At 35.8% G+C, this 21,438-nt stretch overlaps 1 protein-coding gene across 4 annotated transcripts in view; it reads left to right on the top strand.

The window, feature by feature from the left end:
* The first annotated feature begins 283 nt into the window (after positions 1-283).
* LOC101895210 (frequenin-1) overlaps positions 284-21,438 on the top strand; it is a 107,189-nt gene continuing 86,034 nt past the window's right edge. Inside the window, exons 1-2 of one of the 4 annotated variants that reach the window (XM_005186011.4) lie at positions 284-449; positions 5,061-5,245. The gene's annotated coding sequence lies outside the window, so the exon portion shown is untranslated. Of the gene's footprint in view, positions 450-522; positions 670-5,060; positions 5,246-21,438 lie in introns of those variants that run through there. The other 3 variants (XM_005186010.4, XM_005186009.4, XM_059121461.1) reach the window with 3 other exon arrangements.

A 21,438-nucleotide genomic window follows, 5' to 3' on the forward strand; every position in this document is an offset into this window, starting at 1 on the left:
TCACAAAATGTTCTCTCTCTCTCTCCTTTCTCATTTTCTCTGCTTTACAACAAAGATTTCGAAAAACAACGTGTTTACTGTTGAGTGGATTGCGAGTGTTGTTCTCACTCAAACATAGCGGAAAACACACACAAACTTGGCCTTTGTTCAAGTAAATTCACCTCTGTGGGTAAGGATAAGGTATCCTTACGCACACCACAGCACAGCACACGGCTGGCAGTAGGAACAGCCATTGTGAGTGTATTACAGAATATTTGGCCCTGAAGCTTTAACAAATATTTCAGTCACACTTTTGACCGCCTTTTGGAAGCATTGCAAATACGCGTGTTAACGTGAAACGTTGAAATAAAGAAGAGAATTGAAAGAAAAAAACATATAATTCGGTACAAAAGCAAATCATGGAATATGATTTGAATATTTAAATCATTTGCAATTAAAGGAAATAAAAAGTAATGAAAACTAAAAAAAATCAAAAATATAAAATTAAATAAATATTGAATTGGAAAATAAACAAATTTTGAAGTGTAAATTAAAAAAAAACAGAATTAAATTATTAAAAATAAATTTTTCGATAAAATCTGAGAAACGTTAAAAGAGAACCCTTTTTGGTTAAATTTCCTGTAATTCAACACATAAATAAGGGTAATTAATTACATGACCCATTTGGATGTGAGTTTTTGGTGGAAGCCCTTTCCTACTCTTCCATTTTTGTTGGATAAATACATAAGCCTCGGCATAATTACAAGCTAAATAAAATCGGATTCCTAAACGGATTTCATTTTTGTTTGAAATTTCTAATTCAACTTTTTGTTACGCCATCCTGCACCTACAAATATAATGTCGTACGGTTCCATTTGAAAAAAAAAATGGAGAGGAAATGTAAAAAGCCATAATCATCAGCATCGTCATTAAGCATTGAGCTCTCTAGAAAAACAAGCAAACAAGAATGGGAATGAATAAAATCATAAATAAAAACGAAAACGAAAAAAACAAGCTAAACAAAAAGGATTATGTAAACAAAATCGTAATAAACCGACACACACTTACATATCTACCTTATCCTTAACCATAAAAAACAACTCGTGCACCCTCACATCCACATGCACACACACAAACATTTACAATCTGTAATACCACCAGTCGTTTTACCCAGTGAAATGGTTAACAAACATTCCGAGCCCGCGTGCAGAGCGTGTCAACTGGATAGTGAATCTTGTTAACTGGATTCACAACTAATGTAGAGCAGTATCTGTATCCTCATTTTAGCGATTTTGTAACCGTTATCTGGTTGACTCTTTGTTGGTCTATCCTTTCACACACACACACACACACACATAAATACTGTAAATCTGTATGTCTCAGTGGATGTGTGGTTGTCTGTTCGTCGGTCTGGCTGCCTGTCTCCAGTCGTTCTAGTGTTGTCTGTTAACGTTGACTGCTATCGCGTTGAAAGGTCATCGTTTATTGTAACCAACAGCAACAACAACACCGACGCCAACAGAAATACACACACCCATACACACAAATATACCCACACATATGCATGTGGATATGTTAAAATACATGAATATTCTTATTAATGTGTGTGATTTTTTTTTGCCAGAGTTGATGATATTTGCGCCTAGCTTCCTGAATGAAACATTGGCGTAAGTTTTGATATATGCGTGTGTCTCATTTGCATCTTCCTCTTAATATCCTGCACCATGGCATGGAGGATTTTACTGTGGTTAACAGTCAATATCAGATTTAGGTTCAGAATATTCATTTTTTGAGGATTTAGAATAGAAAATTGGACTTAAATGAACAGTGGAATGCCTGAACAAGGCAGAATATATTGAACAATTATTTTTGGAATAATAAAACAAAGTTTTGAACTTATATCCTTTAATTCAAATTCCGAACGTGTATTCTTAGACGTTGAACGTCCATGGCGGAAAGTTTTTCTTGCTCTAATTACTCTAACTTTCATTGACAGCTAGAAGTGCAAATACTAACTCAGATATTAAAGTTTCAGTCGGTGATCCGATAGATATATACCCTCAACATCAGTCCACTTTTGTATGTATGTTTCTTTCAGGTAACCTAACAAACGATTGAACCAACATATTCCAACTTTAGACTAAATTTTAGTACAAGAACAGCATAATAACTTTGTTTTTTTCATGTAGGTTCTGAAAAAGCAGAAAGGGCCGAACTTTAAATATCCTCCAACATTTGGTAGGAATTTGCAAATATTCAAAAAAATGAAAAAAAAAATCATTGAAAAATACTGGTAAAGTAAAAACAATTTTAAAAGCAGTAAGTTCGCCTGAGCCGAACTTTAAATACCCTCCACCATTTGAAACGAATTTGGAAATTTTCAAAAAATAAAATCCTTAAAAAATTCTGTTGAAATTTTAAAAATACCGAATAAAGCCGTTATATTGGGGTCTATAGGACGTTGACCTACATAGGCATTGTTTTTCATAAGCCATTACCATATTCAAATTTGAAACTTGAAATAAACGGTGAATAATGTCGCTAAAATTATCAAAATATCGTATATAGGGTGATGCCGTTATATCGGAGCTGTGCGAAGACCTGGACCAGTATAGAAAATTTTCTGTCACAGGCTGTAGCATCCATTACGAACTTCAAATACGACATCTCAAACAATTTCGGTGGGTATTGTACCTAAACTCGTCAAAATATCGAATATAGGAAGGTACTGATATATGGGGCCTATACGAAGATCTGGACCTGCATAGACAATTTTCTGTCACAGACTGTAGTTCCCATTATGAACTTCAAATAAAGAATTTGAAACAATTCCGGTGAATAATGACGCTAAAATCATCAAAATATCGAATATAGGGAGGTACTGATATATGGGGCCTGTACGAAGACCTGGACCTGCATAGACAATTTTCTTCCACAGACTGTAGTTCCCATTACGAACTACAAATACCCAATTTGAAACAATTCCGGTGTATAATATCGCTAAAATCATTAAAATACCGAATATCGGGAGGTACCGTTATATAGGAGCTATACGAAGACCGGGACCTGCACAGATGATTTTCTCTTTTAGGCTGTAGTAACCATTTCGAAGTGCAACTACGAACTTCGAAACATTACCTGTGGATAATGTTGTTCAAATCATCAAAATACAAAATATATGGAGGTATCGTTTTATGGGGCATATGCGTAGATTTGGAGCCGCATAGGAAATTTTCTGACACAGGCTATATCAACTTAACGAACTTACATTACGAAATTTAAAAGTTTCTTTCCTTTCACATTTATCTATTGGGTCCTTTACGAAAATATGGGCACTAATATGCATTTTTCCATAGGCCATTACGATATTAAAATACGAAATTTCGGTTATACTGGGGCTAAAATCACAAGAATATCGAATATACGAAGGTAACGTTATATGGGGGCTATACGAAGACCTGGACTTACATATGCAATTTGTTTGTAACATGGAGAAGGAAGGGAGATAGACCCATACTTACGTTTAAGGAAATCCATTGAATTACTTTCTAAGTCGATTTATGCATGTCAGTCCTCCTGCTACAGGTCGCAATTATTACCCAATTGAGGTGAAATTTTCCAAACAATATCTGTTTGGCCCAAGGACGAACCCTATTGAAATTTATGAGAATCGGTTCAAATTTGGATATAGCTCCCGCATATATCTTCAACCGATTTCGGGTAAATTGTTCACCAAATAGCCGATATCAGTCCAAATGACCTGGCACATCCGACCGAGTTCAGTCTAGAGGCAAGTACATCAAATTTGGAAAAAATCGGTTCACATATATCTATAGCTCCCATGTATGTGTTTCATCCGATTTGGGTTTTAAAGGTCCCCACAAGCGTAAAATGCACTCCACAACAATGATCTTTGGTACCAGATATCAGATACAGATTTTAAATAAGCGTTTCAAATTTAGTCAATATCGGCTCAGATTTGGATATAGCTCCCATATATATCTTTTTCCTATATCAGATTTATTAGGCACCAAATTGGTAATGTCAGACCAAATCGACCAGAAGCAAGTACTTCAAATTTGCGTGAAAATCGGTTCAGATATAGCTATAGCTCCCACATAAATATTTTATCCGATTTGTTATTAAAGTCTCTCATATGCGTCATATGCACTCCACAATAATGGTATGTGATACCGGACATCAGGTATATGCCAAATTTTATGGAGATCGGTTCAGATTTGTATGTACCTTCGATTTTCATCCGATTTTATGGTTATTGTCCACCATATATGTGATATCAGCCCAAGGTGAATAGATTTTTTTCATATTCAACCGAATTTTTCCATTTGGTGAAACTCGGTCCGGTATATCATTGCTCCAATAATATATTTTAAAATAATCATGCACTATACAGCAATGTTTTTTGGTGGTACAAAATCCTCCATCATTTTTTTTTGAAAATTGATTTAGAGTTGGATATATATACCAAATTGTGACTACTCATTCAAGTAAGGTTCATATGATCTACTTTTCATAATTTCCCAGTATAAACTTTTTTCATCTTGCTGCTACTTTTGCAGAAAATTCGCCAAAAATTCGTCTGGAACAATTGCCCTGCCTTCCCATAATTGTGGCTAAAACCTTCAAAATAGAGAAAATTAAAAGGTACCATTCTACGAGAGCTATAAAGTTTAGGTATTATATTGAACTCCAGCGTCTTTCAAGCCCTTTATAATCTTTCCCATTTTGTACAGGAAAATATTAACATAGAATTTAACCGTTAACGTTAAGAGTAAATATTCAAAAAAAAAAAAATCGTTTTTAAACCATTGTGATTATTCATATAAATTTGAACTTTTATCCCACTGTGGATGAGACACAGGCAACGGTCCAGTCAAACGTTATCCACTTTTTTGTTATTCACTTTTTCACAGACGCCATTACTTGTCCCCTATCCTTCACACACACACACACACACAAATCCACTAATGAATATTATATAATTTGAATACATTTGTGCGGATTAAGATGTGTTAAAAACGGATTAAAGTGAATCTATCTATCCATCTATCTATTGCTAGCATAAAAACAAACGACTAACAACTGCATTGTATTTGTTTGGTGACACCCATCTGAACCCCTCCCGGCCAATTAACTACAAGAACGTGTCGAGTTAAAAGTGTGTCTCTTGTGTGGATTCTACTATTTAATGTACGATCGTAAAGGCTAGCTAATACTTGCAATTATGTTTGGGTTTTAAAGCATGGTAAGTTAAGTAGATTTGAATTTAAGACTAAAATGAGTATTATTTTAATTTTTATGAGAATTGTTTAAGAGAGCCAAGAATTTAAGCGATCGGATAATACGATATTTAAAACAAAAGCTTATTGTTTATTCTGTTGCTTCTTGAATCGTTAATACAGGTTTGTGTAAACAGTCCGTGTGTGAAAATCGCTCTAGCTCAGATGTGTATTAGGTATTGAAAATGGGCTATATAGGTCCACGTTTTGGTATAGCCTCCATATACTATACCTACAGATTTAATGTTGTTTGTGTGTTTTAATCACAATTTCAAACAGAAGTTGCTATAAATTGGATGCATGTGTTCCCATTATGTAAGAAACATCCTTGCATAGAATAGGTCTAGGTTTTGGAATAGTCTCCACATAACTGTACTTGCAGATATTCCGTATTTTGATGACTTTTGTCATAGTTTTCAACGGAAAAGTTTCAAATTGGGAATTTCAATTTTCTTATGGGTACTATAGCACATGACAGAAAATTGCATATGCAGGTTCTGGTCTTCGTACTGCCTCCATATAACGGTACCTCTCTATATTCGGTATTTTCATGATATTAGCGTCATTGTTCACCGGATTTATTTCAATTTTCGTATTTAAATAACATAGTGGGCTCTGACAAAAATTGTATATAGAGGGAGAGACAAAAAAACTGCAACAAAATCAAACGCCATAATTTTTATATATCTTTTTTAAATTGTATTAAATGAAAGCAAAAAATGTCGGCACTAGCATCAAATTTTAAAATAAGTTTAAATTTGTTCGAATTGGTCACCTTTGGCACGAATTATGGCGTTTAAACGGCCAATGAAACCGTCACACGCTGCCCGAATGTTGCTCTGCGATATTTTGGCCCATTCCCGTCGAAGCGCTTGCTTGAGGCGACCTTGCCAACCTTGCTTTCCAAAATACTCCGAACACAATAGTCCAACGGATTGGTATGCGGAGATTTTTGAGGCCATTGTGCGCTGGAAATAAAGCGAGGAACCTCAATCTGTAACCATTCGTAGGTGGCGTGAGCTGAGTGCAATGTGCTGAGTCCTGTTGTTGTCCAAGGTCTGCTGCCAAAATGTTTGGGTGCCCAAGGCTTTAATACACCCTCAGGAATATTTTCGCGATAATATTCGGCATTTATTCTGATTCCACGGTCGATTAATACGAGCGGAGAGCGACCATCGGCTGTTATGGCGGCCCACACCATCACCATGGCCGGCGCTTGTGTTCTGGTGGCCAACCGAAGGTGCACATTATCAGCTGACCTCTTTGGCAAGTAAACACGATCATTTAGTTTGTTTACAAACTGCTGGACAACGAAAGTTTTACTTTCGGCCAATCGAAGCAACTTTTCAGCTCTTTTAGTCTATTTTCTTTCTGTTGCGGTGTAAGTTTTTGCACTTTTTGGAATTTCAACGGTTTTACCCCGAGCTCATTTTTCAATATTTGCCGAATGGAATATTGCGATATGTTCAGCTCACGAGCCATTTTTCGGCCACTGCGACGCGGGTTTCGATGAAGTCGCTTCCTTACTTTTCGATCTGTTTCTGCTGATGTTGCTATTTTCTTCCGTCCACTCCCTTGACGTCGGGCTACGCTACCAGTATCACGGTAACGAGCGATAGTACTAACGATTGAATTGGGAAAAAAATCTATCCAATTTGAGCTGATATTACACATATGGTGGACCATAACCGTAAAATCCAATGAGGATATATATCGAAAATGTCGAAAAATCTAAAACGATCTCGCTAATATTTGATAGAGGTATTTTCGAGCTGTATCTGCTGTCCGATATCAAATATCCTTGTTGTGGAGTGCATATTACGCATGTGAGGGACTTTAACTCCAAATCGTATGAAACATATATATGGGAGCCATAGCTATATCTGAACTGATTTTCACCAAATATGATGTATTTGCTTCTAGACTAAATTCTTTTTTAAGTAGCAAAATTCAGTCCATTTTGGGTTAATATTAGCCATTTGGTGTACAATAAACCTTAAATCGGATAAAGATGTATATGACAGCTATATTCAAATCTGAACCAATCTTGACAAAATTTTAGGCACTTATTTCTGAGCTGTATCTTATGTCTGGTACCAATGTAAACATATAGATAGGAGCTATAGCTATAACTGAACCGATTTTAACCATATTTTATGTACTGGCTTCCTGACTGAACTCCGTCGAATTTGCAAAAATTCAGGACATTTGGATTGATATTGGACATTTGGAGCACAATTAACCCGAAATCGGTTGAAGATATATATGGAAGCCATATCTAAATTTTCACAGATTATCTCCAATTTTAATAGGGTTCGTTATTTGTGCAAAATGCCATCTCGATCGGGCAATATAGGCGACCTATACTTTGTTTACAAAAATATAAGGACAGACTAGCCGACAGACATGCATAAATCGACTCAGAATACGATTATATGTAGATCATCAAATGTAACTATGTGTCTATCTCGCTTCCTTCTCCATGTTACAAACAAATACACACAGAGACACAAAGACATAATACCCTTACCACTATGTGGTGTAGGGAATACAAATAATGAGTTACTTTCCACGTTCCAAACAATGATTAACATTTTGTGATAAATCAAATGTAATATAAATTTTTTCCTAACTTTTCCCTACAGAGATATTTTGTAATTTTGATTGAAATTACTAAAGTCAAATGCGCTCTCCAGAATAAATTTAAGAATGCCTTGAAGCTCTCCCTTTACCACAAATCATTCAAAATAAACCTCCACACATTTTATTGCTCGCATTAGTACCTCTATCAAAGTGTCAACCTATGTAACCCTTCAATTTAAAATAATAACGGCAACAAATGCGTACAACTATTCTCACTTAAAATCTCCACAAAATGTCAACTTTTATGGCTTTATTACCTTATTCATAATAATTTCATCGTGTTTGGTCACATTGCTTTTTTGTTGCCGTCTATGTTTAAAACAAAAAGACTCCAAAGTTAAATATTCATGAAATCCCAAAAATGGAAACCTTTTTTTCCAGTTTTCTACATCCTTTTTTTATATTGCAATTTTAATAGGATTATGAAAATTAGTTTTTAGTTTGCATCTAATCTGGATTATGGTTAGAAATTACTGTATAACAATGGATATATATGGTTGTAGATTGACACAATGAGAGAAGGGAGGTGGTTTTTAAAGCAACAACAATAAAAGAAAAACTTAATTAACACAATTTATATATTTCAGGGCGACCTTGGCTTCCATGTTAAATAAGTAAGATTTTAAATGAAATGAAAACAATAGATAATATTTAGGAGGATGTTGGACAATTTAATAATTTAGGTTTTTGTTTTTAAATTTAACATTAGAATAGGACACAAACGCCGAATATAGATTTTGTCCTTGTGTTTTTCTATTTGGATTTGCAAGAAATCTTAATTATATCCTACAACACTATGTGTTGGGGGTTTAATAAGTTTGATTGGGCCAAAAATTATGTAACACCTCGAAATATTGGTTTACCACACAGGAAAGTATATATGAATCTTCCTATCTCACAGAGATGAGTCGATCTAGCTATGTGTGTCCAATTTGGGTCATCGGACATCGGTCATCGGACAATAATTAGCGGGTAAAATAGACCCTAACTTTTATGTAAGAAAATAGGAAAATTTACACTAAACCGCGAATATTTTCAATTCCAGCCAAATCACAAATACATTAAAAGATCACTTCTGACCAATACAGTGATGCTAATAGCCAAGAAATCGGATATATAGCATATATATGTAAAATAATTGATATTATTTATTCTGCTTATAAATCAAGAACCGGCAATTTTTATTTCGATGAAATACAAACGTTATGACGAACTTTATATTAACTCCACACTATGTATGGTGGAGGGTATAAAAAACGTTGACATATTTGGCAAGTTATGAGAGATATGGTATTTGAAAGTTGTGACCCTTCCATGGGTGAGGAACCAAAAGGGGTGGCCCTTGTAGAAATATTGGGATGTGTGAAATTTTTTGTCAAATTGTTAAATTCTTTCTGGTGGAGATACCACAAGTTATGGGCTGATATATCCCACTTGGTATGTGCGAAATTTGAATGCTTTCCCCTTTAGTGGGGGAAGTATCGGAAGGAGTGGTTGGATATAATACATTTTACACATCATCTTTTGCTGGTTGGCCCGATATTTTCCATTTTCTCAACTGGCCTATCGAAGACAAAAAATATTGGGATCACCAAAGATTGAACAAGATCTGATGATACTTTCTTGTTCTATGTCGTAAATTATTTTCTATGAAATGTTTTGCTGTGGATGACGTACCAGAAGGAGTGGACAGTAATATGTATTATCATGTACCAAGTTTGGGCCAAACCGAATGCTCCCTTCAAGAGTTTTTGTGCGCACCATCCAGTCAGCCAGGCATATAGACGGGCGGGCACCCATAGATCGACTCCAAATGTCCTGAAACGGATTTGGTCCTAAGAGACCTAGAATTCAATCATACACGCTATGATTATAGTTATAGTTTAAAGTTCAAAGGACTAAATATGCCGAAGGATTTGTATCTCTTAAATTCGGACAAAGATATATATGGAAGCTATATCCAAATCTGAACCGATCTCGATTTCTGAGCTGTATTTTTTTATATCCCTGAATATCGTTGTATAGACTAAATTCGGTCGTAAGTGCCAAATTTCATCCCATTTGGCCTAATATTACACGTTTGGTGCACAATAAAAGGCAAATCGGACGAAGTTATATATTGGAGCTATATCCAAATCTGAACCGATCTCGATCATATTTAGCAAAGGTATTTCTGAGCTGTATTTGATTAAATTGTAGTATAAATACTAATTCTCGTCAAATTATGTCATTTTTCTAACTGACCCTCATTTATCGGTTAATCTTAACTGACTAACTTTTTTTTTGAGTTACCGACAAAAATCTATAACTTTGAAACCCAAAATTGTGATATTAAAAACATGTTAACGTTGAAAACATTGGTATATATCGATAGATTTTAGCGACTACAACGTCGGCAACTTACCAAAAATATTTTGTTAATTACCGATATTATAAGTATTTTAATTTTAATTTTGTCTTAAATATAATATTTTCTTCATCTGGCTAAAATAACAATATTTTTTCCGCCCAATGCAAAAATATCATTACCATTGCTAAAACAAACCAATCATAAAACCTTGTCCATATCCATTACCATCGTAGCAGCAAGAAAAACAAAGAAATAATATTTATAAATTATTACACTTGTTAGGTCACAATGGTCAATTTATTTAATATCGTTTTCTAAGAAACGAAGACACACTTGAAAGGTGCACCAACAACGATGTTATCGTTGGCCCGAATGAAACCAACCTGCCAGCAGTAAAAAGAGAGAAATTAACAATTCATAAGATATTCTCCTCTAACAAAACACTTGTCAAAGTTTGTAAAGGGGGTGGGAAAAACTTCATACTTTAAAAGTGTATAAAGAATAAAATTCCTAGAAAACAATGCAACTTTGTTGCATGCAGAATATTCCACAAAAGTAATGCAAAAAGGGGACGGAGGCTAAAATAAATGCAGTTTGTTTTCTTTAGAACCAAGAATCCCAGTTTAAGTTTAAATGCTAAGAATTTAGTGGTGGAAGAAGGAAAAAGTTAAAAGCTCTGCAGAAAATTATTTTTTGAAATATTTTTCACAAATAGCTTGTAAGAGGGGTATTACATTTATTTTGTATGATTTGTTCTGAGGAGGTTTTTTAAATGCAACTTTTTTACAAAAGCTTTCTAATTTTAAAGGACGTTTAAAATATATGTAGATGTCTAATTTTTTGTGACAGATAGGATTGCCGAGTCAGAGTCTAAGAGTTAGGGTCGAGAAATCGATACCCACTACTCATATATTTCCTATATTTTCCTAATTACTTGTGTGTTATATTTTTGCTATCAGCCAGGATTTGTGGGGTTCGATTTGACGGGGCACAATATCTATCTTGCTTGTGCTATGAAATGGTTAGGAATTATGTGTAGGAGATATATTAAAACCTGAAATGACGTAGGATGCATATATCTTGCACCTAGCATTCGTAATATCACGGAAATAGTTGCGCTTCAAATAAGTCGATATAAACATATGCATGGGTAACATAGCTGTATCTGAAGAACCATTTCTTAAATTTGGCAGACTGATTTTATGTGTAAAATACAAAAAAAAAAAAAAAGTTAAAAAGCATCAGTCGAGTGTGCCGACAGATGTATACCTTCAGCCTATGTTCAAGTCTTTAAATATATTTTGACTTGTGTTATGATTAATATTATATAAATATCGCGATGTGATAGGTATGGACTATATAGATAAGTTTTGAAGAATCGCTGATACTTTACGAAAGTTATGCCAGATAAATGTTTTGAAAATTGTGACCCTTCACCAGAGATATTGTGAAGAAATGGTCCGATCTCTACTATCTTATAACAGATCTTGTGTTGATGGAAATATTGAGATGTACCAAGCCTGAATGTAATCGGATGTTAATTTAGCGACCTTAATGGGTATTTGAAATTTCGACCTTTTGTGCGGCAGGTACCAGAAGGAACGGACCGATATATCCCATCTTCATAATGGTGTATGGTATGTGTGAAATATAAAGAGAACCTGATGCTTTTTTCGGATTTTATAAACGTTTTGGTTATTCAAACGTTGACCCTTTGTTTGGGAGGTACCAGAAGAAATTTTCCGATCTCTACCGTCCTTATGACAGGTCCTGTGTTGATAGAAATATTCACATGTGCCAAGTCTAAATGGAATCGGATATTAATTTCTCGTTTTATATTCGATATTGAAAATGTCGACCTTTTGTGGGGTAGGTACCAGAAGGAGTGGGCCGATATATTCCGTCTTAATATCAGATCTTGGTTTTATAAAAATAATAGGATGCGTGGAATTTGAAGACAATTGGACTCTTACATCATATTTTAGAAGAATTGTAATTATTCAAAATTTTGACCCTTTGCGGGCTAGATACTTGATGGAGTGAACCGATATTGTCCATTTTCGCACCTGACCTACTACTCTACTACTATTAGGATTTCCAATGTTGGAGCAAAATCGGATTATCCTTTTTCTTTCTGTGCAGAAAATATATTTTTTGAAAATATTGTTCATTTTCGCATTTTGTGGGGAAGGTACCAAAAGGGTGGTGCCTTCTTGTATTCGGTGTTTTGATGGTCTCACCACCATTTTTCAACATAATTATTTTTAACTTAGTGTTAGAAGTTTACAAGAGTTTCAACCTACATTGACAGAAAATTGTTTACACAGATCTATGTTTTGGATATTTTGATGATTTGAGTCAGATAAAAACTCTTTCTGCATCTCAGCATTTCTCAAACAGATACACCAACAATGATATCCACATCAAATTTCAGAATTGCAACTCTATCGCTTCAACCAATACGAAATTAAGTAGAGTTTAGATTTTTTCGTACAATTATAGCACGAATTTTCACACAGCTCTTTAATAAAATTTAGTACTATTTAGTACAATTATATTACGATATCGGAAACCAGCTCATACTCTTAACCCCAGACACCAACAATGACACCCACATCAAATTTCAGTATTTCAGTTCTATTCCTTCTTTCAATCCATTTTTTATTTTTCGTACAATTATAGTACACATTTCGAAAACTAAATTCATATCTGAATTCCAGATACCGAAAGAGAGCTAAATAACAAAAACTTTTTAATTTTTAGTACATTTTAGTACTTTTCCTGTCCCTATTTATATCTTCTCCCGATTTGCCTTTTATTGTGCACCAAATGTGTAATATTAGCCGAAATAGGATAGAATTTGACACATATAATCAAATTAAGCCTGGAAACAAAATTGTCAAATTTGGTGGAAATCGGTTCACATATAGCAATAGCTGCCACATATATTGTTCATCCGATTTGTCATTGTTGTCCTCCGCAGCCGTAATATACACTCTGTAACAACAATATGAAATGCAGCTCAGAAATACCTTTGATAAATTTTATCGAGATCGGTTCAGATTTTGATTTAGCTCCCATATATAAATTCGTCCGATTTACTTTTTATTGTACACCAAACGTCTAACATTTATAAGGAGGGTCCAGCCCGACTTTGGCCTTCCTTCAATGGTTTTCCTATGACTTATTACACTGCCCCCTTCACGTCACCTAACTGCAACACCTACACAAAACGAAAAAAAATCAAGTGCAAAATGGAAAAAATAACCCCAATGTAAATATTCACAGCAATGTAAATATATATCAACAAAACAATGTAAACTGAAGGCTACTTTTATCTTTTGTAGCTGTTTCTCTTTTTGTGTCTCTTAGCACATTTCATTCATCCGTAAAACTAGGTCTAAAACAAAATATAAACGTTGAAAATAAAAATAGCAAAAGATGCGATAAATGCTTAGATAGTTTTCATAGTTTAACTAATATCTTGAGGCAAAGGCGTTGCTGCAACATGCAACAAACATCTGAGCTTTTAGCGACAACAGGACACACAAGCACACGCGTACATGACACCATACCCACATTCTTGCAACTATAGATGGCCAACAACAAAGTAACTGGGTAATGTTTACTCTGGCACTAGAACAAACATCAGGTGGTTGGATGGTTTGGTTTGGTTGGATGTATGGCGAGTGTTTACCACGTAAGGTGGAGAGGTTGGATTGTTTGATGGCTCTGGCCTGGTTAGTTTGTTGGTGATGATGTGTTTTTTTTTTTTCTACTTCACAATTTAGAGGTTTTCGTTTAGCTGGGCGACTACTGCTGGCGCTTTATGTGTGCCGCAAAATGACTATTTCCCCCTTTGGCAATTTAACATCTCTACCATCTTCTCTGCCAAAGGGAGTTAAAGAGTTTGGTTTTGTAGTTTTGTTTATAGAAGCAGAACCAATGAAGAAAGTTGCTAATAGAAATAATATTTTCCAAATGCCTTAGGAGTACCTTTGAAAATTGTATAAATACCTAAGATGTTTGTTTGAAATAGTTTAGGTTTCTGTGTCTTAAATGATTGACATTTGTTTGTTTAAATAGTTTCATAGAGCAAAGGTAAGCTATTAGCATATTTAATTTGCCGTAAATAAACTAAGACTATTTCTTTTCGAAAATGAGTCGGGGTTTCTTTGATGAATTGTAGAAATAATAGAAAACATCCTTCAAGGGAAAAGTTTCAAGTGGATGCTGAGAATCTGGTGTACTACAAATTTGAGATGGGTTGAAGACCATATGGTATTTTAAGCTGCCGTAAATACATAATTTCCGGTAAATAACATCTGCATTTAAGTTGGCAATGATTCTACTACGTCTAATGCATAATTGGCTCTTTCGAAGAGAGAAGAGATTTCACATTTAAATTTTTTTCCAATAATATTGAACATTTTATATTCATTTCGTTCTTGAAATAACCTCACATAGCCCTGCAAAAGATTTATCTTGACTTATTAAAGAAATCACGAGGTCATGGAAATCCTCGTAGCATTTGCCCTTTATTTAAGGCCTATGTGGTATTCAAACCTATAAAAAAGCCAATACAAATTTGGATTCCTCCAAAATGTGGCTATATTCGTCAAAGAAATCATCATCATTCTAAATCGCTGAGAATTGTCAAAATCCGTCCAGCCGTTAGGCATAAGCGGACTCTGGCATCTCCTTCTTTGATATATGAAAAGTTATATATTTTACGATTTGTGATTTCGCCGGGATCAAAAACATTCGCGGTTTAATGGAAATCTTATATAAAAGTTATGGTCTATTTTACCTGCTAAATATTATTCGACGACCACCCAAATTGGTAGGCTTTAGCCCTTAACTCTAGTCTTATGCTAAATTCCACGTTGATTGTTATATGTTTTCGACCTATAGATCATTTTCAAAGTCAAGAATTTTGTCTGTTTTTGGCCCATTTCAACCCCTTAATAGTTTGGTATCATATTCCCTAACCATAGGTTTTTATTGTGATCCTAACCCAATGTAGAGGATAAAAATTAAAAAAAACGGATAATGTTTTTTTTATGAAGTAACTCTCTGTGGGAGAGTTATCAGATTGAGTTGAGTCGAACCCGATGTAAGCTAGATAATAATATTACGATTTACCAAGTTTGAACGAAATCGGATACGCCCTTCGAGAGTTATCCTGACACCATCCACGCAGACGGACAACAACGGAAACGGACTTCGTCCAAAGCGACGAAGTTTTATCAGATGATATGTTGCTTCTGTAGGAGGGTATAAAAGAGATAAAAGTGCCAGAGTAATTTCAATAAATGCAAAAGGGTACAAAATATAGAAGGCCATTCTTAGTTAACTTTCTGGGAGGTCTTAGCATGCAAAAAATAGTTCTAGTCTGAAATTGTTTCGAAATGCATTTTGGTGTATGTTTATGCTACATAAGTAACAAAAAAAGTAAAAAAGCAGCTAAGTTCGGCTGGGTTGAAGCTAGTTGGAAATCCAAATACCAAGGGCCTAGAGAAAAGGATGTATGGGGAATTTTCTGTCATAGGAGGCATAGGCATTACGAACTTAAAACAATTCCGAAAACGTGGACCTACAGGGTGAGATAAAAAATGCAACAAAGCCAAACGCCAAAATTTTTACATTCTTTTAAAATTGTATTGAATGAAAGCAAAAAATGTCGGATATAGCATCAAATTTTAGAATAAGTTTAGATTTGTTCGAATTGGTCACCTTTGGCACGAATTATGGCCCTGAAACGACCAATGAAACCGTCACACGCTGCCCGAATGTTGATCTGTGGTATTTTGGCCCATTCCCGGAGAAGCGCTTACTTGATGTGAGCGGCACTTTGGTATTTTTTAGTGCCAGCCTTGCTTTCCAAAATACTCCAGACACAATAGTCCAACGTGTTGGTATCCGGAGATTTTGCTGGTCATTGTGCACTGGAAATGAAGCGAGGAACGGCATTTTGTAACCATTCTTGGGTGGCGCGTGCTTAGTGCGATGGTGCTAGCTGAGTCCTGTTGGAATGTCCAAGGCCTGCGGCCAAAATGTTTGCGTGCCCAAGGTTTTAATATAACCTACAGAATATTTTTTCGATAATATTCAGCATTTATTCTGATGCCATGGTCGATTAATATGAGCGGAGAGCGACCATCGGCTGTTATGGCGGCCCGCACCATCACCATGGCCGATGCTTGAGTTCTAGTGGCCAACCGAAGGGGCACATATTCAGCTGACTTTTTTGGCAATCACGATCATTTTGTTTGTTTACAAACTGCTGGACAACGAACGTTTCCTCATCGGAGGAACCAAATTCAACAGTTTACTACTTTCGTCCAAGCGAAGCAATTCTTTAGATCTTTTGAGTCTTTTTTCTTGCTGTTGGTGTGTAAGTTATTGCACTTTTTGGAATTTCAACGGCTTTACCCCGAGCTCATTTTTCAATATTTGCCGAATGGAATATTGCGATATGTTCAGCTCACGAGCCATTTTTCGACCACTGCGACGGGGGTTTTGATGAAGTCGCTTCTTTACTTTTCGAACCATTTCTGCTGATGCTGCTGTTTTGTTTCGTCCCCTTCATTGACGTCGGGCTACGCTACCAGTATCACGGTAACGAGCGATGGTACGAGAGACAAAAGATTTATTCACATTTAAATGCTGGAGTGCTCTAACGATAGCCACTTGTGGTTTTCCAGCCAAATATAAAGAAATCACGCTAGAATTCCATCACGAATAACTTATTTTTCTGGAAAATTCTCACCAAAATGCTTTTGTACACTTGTAAACATTATAATCTGCTCTCACTGGAATAATTTTAACACCTGTCGGACGAGTGGTTTAGGAATGACAGCAGTCTGAAGTTGGTTGCAGTTTTTTCACCTCATCCTGTATATTATATTTTTGGGATAGGTTAAGTGTAAATTATTCACCGACAACCAGAAGTTTCAAATCGAAATAAATGTTTGTATAAAATTGCGGTCGAATTGGAACCGTTATATGGGGAGTATACCCAATTGTAAACCGAAATAACCCAATTCTAGGACCAAAAATCTTGGGAGTATTAGGAACATTTACGCAAAATTTAAAATTACCATCTCTATCCTGATTTTAGCAGACGGACAGACCCACGACATACATAGTTAAATCGTCTTGGAATTTTAGCTGATCATATATTCGTGAGGTGTTGCAAATTTAGTAATGATATATTTGCCTCTGGGACACGTTGCTTCTACATTTTTTAATTTTTGGGTCTTGTATTGCTCAGTTTTAATATGTGTTCTCTTAAATTTAATGCAGAAATATAAAATCGGTTACGAGAAATATTGTGACTTTGGTAAGGAAAATCGAATTCTGAACCACTATGCGTCGACTGCATTAACAAGGGAGAATGCACCCAATTCAAGAATTAGTGTTTCTACTATTTTGTATTCCAGCTATTAAATACTTCGGAGTGTTGTTTTAATTGACAAGTCAAGACGGAAGATACTACCACATCTTTCATTAAACTTTTTAAAGCCATTTAAGTTTAATAGATTTTACAGCGGTGGGCATAAAGCACTTCCGACTCATTTTATATAAAATTTGTTATGCATTTCCACTTACACTTACATTGTTATGTGTCTTGTACATCAATACTCACCTCATCCCGTATCTTTTGCCTTCTTATTTTCCTGTAGCCCTTTACATATAATCCCTTCTCTTTGTCCACTTCCAATCTGAATGCATTACTTCGAAATGGCCCTTCACATTATCATTGTTTTCTTAGAAAAGTAAACTTACCTCCATCCGCTTTCTGCTTTTCATCTTTAACCTTTTTTGAGAAAACCCATTTATTGTCTCATTTCTCCATTTACACCTGGGACTTTTCATGGCCATACCAGAACATTTTTAAAGAAGAACAAAAATCCATTTCTTCTTTTCGTAACTCGTTAAAGGACCAACTTTAAGAACTCCGAAAATATGTATCTTTTGCGTTTGCTAGGTAGCTTTTATTGGCTTATTTTTTGTTTTGATTACACATCTCACCTTTTGCGGCCATGTTCGTAAATTTTTTAGCGTTGCAGTAAAAGGAGGCATTTCTGCTTTTGCTGCTGTGCATAAAATAATAAGGGTTCGCGTTAAACTTAAACTTTGCATTGTTGTTAACGATGTCGTTGGTTTTTTAATTAAGGTCAACACTTTTGATGTGGCGAAAGGTTAAAACCATGGGGTTGTGTCGTTTTTTTTCGTGATAGTTGGAAGGTAGACTTATTTCCTGCATTTTCGGGTGAGTGTGTGTGTACCAACTGACATTGAGACGTTAAATTTTGTGACACATGCAAAAATATAAAATAAAATAAAAAAAAGCTTTTAAGAAATTAAAAGACAACAAACGAAAATGCTGTGTGATTTGCAATGACCGAATACTAAATGTGGTCTTTAATTGTGCGGCACTGTAACCATTCTTTTTGAAGCAATGTGTATTTAACAAAATGTCAAAATATTTTAAAAGGATAATTTAGTAAAGTGTGAAAAATTAAAAATGTCATTCTTATGTACGAATCCCTTCAACTATTTTGAAATCGATGGTGACGATGGCCACATCAATTCGTTTGCCACTCGAGGTGTTCTTTTCGATTTTGGATATAATCTAATGAAATATTGCCCGTAGTAACATTATAGGTCTAATACGAACTAACCTTGGAGATTTGTAGAGTGAGGAATTGCAAATGGCATAAGTAACCTCATTTGGATGTATGAAGTCCATGGAGCTGGTCGTTGGTCGTACTTTAAGATGGATGGTCGTACAGAAGATGGAATCCATACAGATGCTTCCACATGGAATCTTCGAAACACACACAGTGGCGACCCTATTGGCCTCCAAAAGATTTTCAAGGTCATTAGCTGCAGCCATGAGAAAATCAACAAATTTTCCATTGTAGCATGTAATGACCCTGTCTGTCCTGTAGATTGCAGTACGTCATTTCGGATCTTCCGGTCAATCTGCAGTAACTGATCCTCGCTGGTGAACTAATTACGATCAACCCACTCTCAGGTCCTCCAGTGACATCTATTGAGCAGTTTTGCAATCTTGATCAGTCCTTGGGTCGCACGGTCTCTGCAAAGAGGTACCGTTTCCCTATCGGTATGCTTCACACTGTCATGGAGGTATCGCTTGTGAAGTCACCTTTTTCTTCCCTTCGGGTTGCTGCCAGCAAGTTGACCACACCCTCTTCAATGCTACTAGTTGTGAGGGGAACTTAGACGCCTTTGGGGCTGCTTTCTTTGAGGAACTTGGCATTTCCGCAGACTGTTCGTTTTTCTGTCGTGGCCACCTTTTTGGCAGATTTTGGCCTGACATTCTGTTTATTCACCTTCGTCACAGTTGCAGTAGATGAAATTGAGTAGCCATAGCTGGGCTTCCCGATGTGTTTTGGAGCGTTAAGAAGCAGAAATCCGACTTGGTCTTCTTCCCACAGATATTTTCAAGATATGCGGTTCCGAAGAATTTGTCGAAGCCTACCTTCCCTGAACTGAAGGGTGGTTTATATTTAAATATGAAAAAACTGCTTAGGTTCTATCTCTTTCGAAACCACTTTTCCAGGTAAACAGGAGTTTCGCCTTTTTAGGTACCTCAACAGGTTTCTCCGCTGCTCTATAAGCGAGGATCTGGCTTATCGGAAATTCCCTTAAAGTTACGTCGGAATAGTTTTTCTCGAACTGTCTAACAAACTTAACGCTCGTCGTGATAAACTATAACTCCTTATCAGTGAGTTTGGACGGATCCCTATTAACATAAAGACTGCAGTACTTAACTGCTCGCCGATATGCGTTTTTGTCCCTTGTGCCTTTGAATTTGGCACTTTTGACGACCTGTGAAGGCAGCGACACCTCAATTTTTTCAATGGTGCTAAAACTTTTCAGGTCAGCAAACACAGCTTACTCCTGGTGGAATAACCCTTGTCTGGAGGTCAGGGCATGGCATCTTCATCTTACTCATACCAGCATCAGCCGAATTTAAAAAACAACAACTCGTATACTTCGTGGATCTCCCAAAGAATATATATATTCTTGATATGACAGATATCTCTGACAATTTTTGTCTTCTTTCCTCACCTTTCACCAACATTATTTCAAATTCGGAATGTGGAGTTCGCGGTCGGTACTGATTCCCATGACATAAAATTGCCCATACAAATGCAAGTCTTTGAATTTCCTTAAACTTCTTTGCAGATAATTGGCTGCATAGTTCCACTTTTCCATATAGCCTCATATAACCGTAACACCTGATATTCGGAAAGTTTTAGGTACAGAGACATTTTGAAACGGAAAATTTTTACATTTTGTTCCTTATCCGGTTGAGTTGGAATTTCCAAACAATATTTGTTTGTCCTAAAAATAGATCCTATTGAAATTGGGGATAATCGGATCAGATTATGGGATAAAGCTCCCATATATCTTTGCATTAAGCATTTGACATTAATGATTTTTGGTACCAGATAACTTATAGAGCTCGGAAATGCCTTTGCCAATTTTTATCGAGATCGGCTAAGATTTGGATATAGCTCCCATACATATACTTAATCCGATTTTAGGTTTATTGTTTAAATAATTGATAATATCAGGCCAAATGGAGTGGATTTTGGGATGTAGGTTTCCATTTTGTTCAACTTGGCTGCGATACATACATTTTTTTAAATAATTCTTCTCGAAGTGATATCAGGCACTCTATAGCAAACTATAACTGATCTAAAGCCTAATGTTGATAGGTGTTATGATCTACTTGAAATAAATTCGTTTGTTACGGGAGCTCTACTAAATAGGCATAGTAGAGTCGGCATCATAAAGTCGGCTTCGCCCGACTTTTGACCTCTCCTTACTGGTTTTTGTATAACCCCAAAGAGGAAAAGAGCCTATTATGGGAGTCCATTAAATATATACCAAATTATAGCTTACACTCTAACCTTTTTCAAATTGCTGCAATATGTCCCGGATCCAGAGGCATGGATTTTTGTATCCGGAAATCTCGATTCTGTTCTTTAAATCGACCCAAAGTGTTTCTAAATCTAATATTATTTTAAGTTGCATGCCTTCGGCCGGGCTTTGAGATTTTCTCCTCTGTTTATGTCCAACGCCGGCTACGCGAAATACAATTTTTAATAATCGGGTCGTTCG

Source organism: Musca domestica, unplaced genomic scaffold (assembly GCF_030504385.1).
Source record: "Musca domestica strain aabys unplaced genomic scaffold, Musca_domestica.polishedcontigs.V.1.1 2, whole genome shotgun sequence".
Lineage (NCBI taxonomy): Eukaryota > Metazoa > Arthropoda > Insecta > Diptera > Muscidae > Musca > Musca domestica.